The sequence below is a fragment of the Macadamia integrifolia genome, chromosome 9 (genome assembly GCF_013358625.1).
Source record: "Macadamia integrifolia cultivar HAES 741 chromosome 9, SCU_Mint_v3, whole genome shotgun sequence".
Taxonomy (NCBI): domain Eukaryota; kingdom Viridiplantae; phylum Streptophyta; class Magnoliopsida; order Proteales; family Proteaceae; genus Macadamia; species Macadamia integrifolia.
In genome coordinates, this window is record NC_056565.1 from 32,361,360 (window position 1) to 32,364,688 (window position 3,329).

At 36.2% G+C, this 3,329-nt stretch overlaps 1 pseudogene; it reads right to left on the bottom strand.

Annotated features, from left to right (window-relative positions):
• Positions 1-766: 766 nt before the first annotated feature.
• On the bottom strand, positions 767-3,329 carry LOC122087894 (annotated as a pseudogene).

Genomic DNA, 3,329 nt, shown 5'->3' on the forward strand with positions numbered 1-3,329 from the left:
GCAAATAGGTATTTTAACATGTATTTTGTGGGAAATAACTACAAGTTTGAAATCATCTCCCAATCTCATGCATGTAATCGCTTACAATACTATTTACCTAAGTATTGGTTTTAATAATCACAATAATACTCTATTAATAGTTTTTGGCTTTGACATTGCAACTAATCCTGCATAGGTATTTAAAGCTTATTTAGTTTTAAATTTCAATTTTATGTGTGCTGTATATGCCATATTTAAACTTCTACAGAAACCGTATTATACATATTAAATCAGTATTGTATTGTTGTATGTATTTTAGTTGTATCGAATTATTAAAAAGTATTATTATTTCTAGTTCGTTTAATCATCGTACATATCTGTTTTCGAATTAACTATGTTTTTTTTTGGGGGGGGGGTGACGCTGGTGATGACCAAGAGGTTAAAACCCCAAAGAGCAAGGTTCAGGTCAGATCAGTCATTTTAATTGGTATTTTGGACCATTTTATCATTATACCTTATGAGTGGATTGATAAGGATTGGATCAGTATCGAAAATCGAACATGACCAATAATAAACTAATCTAGACGATCTTGACCAATCCGATCCAATTTTTAAAACCATGCAAGGGAGGACGATGAGGACCAAGAGACTAAAACCGTCCAACAGTTCCATCCAAATGTGGTTCCACCACACTTCATCAAATGGACTTAAGCATCCTTCTCTTAACAGCTAATTTTTAAGTATGAGTTACACTTGAGTCCCAACAAGTTATATCAAAGCCAGGATATGACAACTCCGAATAATTTTACGCATTCAAATTAGATTCCATCGAGCAAATTAAACTTCATCATTCTGAATTTTAGTAGGTAAACACCAAATATACAATGCTTAATGACATACTATCACAACAAATACAGAAACCACTCCAGAAAAGGCATCTTTGGGGGGGGGGGCTCAGGCAGCTTAGCGCATCTAACAACTACCCCTTTAATTGATTTCCAACACAAATAGTTGATATGTTAGTGCTCTAGCATAAAAAAGGAGCTAGACATGGATCTGTTCGCCATGGAAGACCACTTCGAGCCCCTAAAGCTCTGCATCGAGCAGCTGCCTGCAGAAAATGCCACAAGCACAAGTCAGATAACTTCGTCTTTGCACAAAATATTTGCACTAGATGGAATATCCTTACCACTTGAGCGGCAAAGGGCAGCATTTTCTCTGGTGGCATTTCCGCACAAATAGCTAACAATCAATACAGAACAAGAATAAGCAAATCCCTATCTATCATCGTTTTATACCAAGAAAATGCCAAAGATTGTAATACTGATGATTTTGAAATGATTGTTAAACTAAATGAATATTCTGAAGATAGTACAACTTTATGTTAGAACAAACATCAAGGAAAAGTGATGAAAATAAATAGATTCACATAAGACATAGAGATTTAACAAGATTCACATATCGGTATGATGTGTTGAGGCGAAGAAAAAGATGATTTATTATGTTAGAAGAAAAATTACAATGGAGATCTCTTAAGAACACTCAAACTAGCGGCAAGAAGCTCTCACCTAGAAACCCAAAAACGAAAACCCGAAATCTCACAAATGACTTGCTTAAGAAGACAATAATACATTTATATACTCCTCCAAGTTGAGTTGATCCATCGGGTCGTACCGTACCATGATACGAGATCACTTATGGGCTCTGGGCTTGGCCTATCGGGTCAACCCCTTTGTTACCATTACAAACCTAAGAAAAAATCCTATTCCAGTTACCACTAAATTTTGTTGAAGTGGTTCAATCTTTAAAATGGGGTCAAAAATTCAAAACAAACATAACAATTCAAAAAATAAAATATATATAGCCACGTACACCAATTTAACAAATATGTCTAAAAGGATTAGAACCCCTTCAACAGTTCCAAAAAAAAGGTGACCAAGGGTACCTCTGAAAAGATGGAGCAAGAGTGATACATACATGCGCATGCAGGCACATATATACATCAACATACAAACAAACATACACACATCAAGGCAATGAAAACTATATAAAAATTTCACGGTTCGTTTCACTTACCATAAAGAATTGCTCCAATGAATGCATCTCCAGCACCAGTGGTGTCAATAAGCTCTGAAGCTAGTATCTTCTCAGTTGTTCCTACAAGTAACCTCCCATTCATCTTCCAATCCCATTTGCTCTCAACCTTATTACTGACTGTGGGATTCAAGAAAAATTGCAACTTGGCTAAATTTGAAAACAAATTTAAACAAAAGGAGATAAAGAACTGAGTCAAACTTTAATTTCTGCTGTATACCTTGGATGAAATGCATGTTGGGATAGTGTTTTTGTAATCAATTTTCTGTTTCAATAATTCAACCACCCCATCCACCTCAATCTCTTCCAGCTCAGGAACTTCTGCTTAAGATAATAATCAACTGGTAATTAAGTAGAACTTTAAAATACTAAAAAAAATCAACCTTGATTTCCACTCTCTTAACACCAAACTTAGGGGATCAGCTTCATCACTGATGGTCAAAGATGAGGCAATGGCACAGGAATAGACCCCTTTTTTTGCTAACCACGGGTATCTAGGCCAGACCTTCGACCTGACTAGTCTCGCCGACCCATATTGACCCCACAACCGCATCCACTGAAAACAGTGAAAAACACTAAACACCCCTATGTGAGTGTTCCTACAAAGATAAGAGGCACAGTATATGATCTTGGCGAGATCTCGCTAATCTCTCTTTTTTTCAGAAATGCGAGATGAGATGTATGGCGAGTTATAATTGTACAAAAACTCGACCAAGATATCTAGATCTCGCCACTCTCTCTGCTTTCTTGAAGAAAAACACTAAGGAGCAAGGATTTTGGTGATTTTGCTTGAGGATCTCCATTCCTACACTCATTTAAACTTAAAGAGTAGAGAATACTACCTCTTCATCCACATTTGGAGTTACTTTAATTTTCAATGTATGTGAATGTGACTCATCAGTCATCAATGTTAATTGTTAAACAATTAAGTAATTATCTATGATGTCTTTTAAATTCTTATGATTATGTTGTGTCATGTGTTGATTAGGGAATGTAGAATGTCGAATAGGGCATACTGGCCAGATCTCTCTTTTTTGAATCAGTGAGATGGGGGGCAAGAGAAAAATCTTAAACCTTGATAAGAGGTGTCGAAGTCAAAATCACACAGGAATAGGCATTGAAGCACACTCACCTTCTACACATCTATCAAGCATTATGCAGCCATCAACTCCAAGGGTAACAATCACAAATTTGACATTTGGTAATCTCAAAAGGATTGATACCAATGCACTTGGAATTGATGGGGCCTTCGTCCA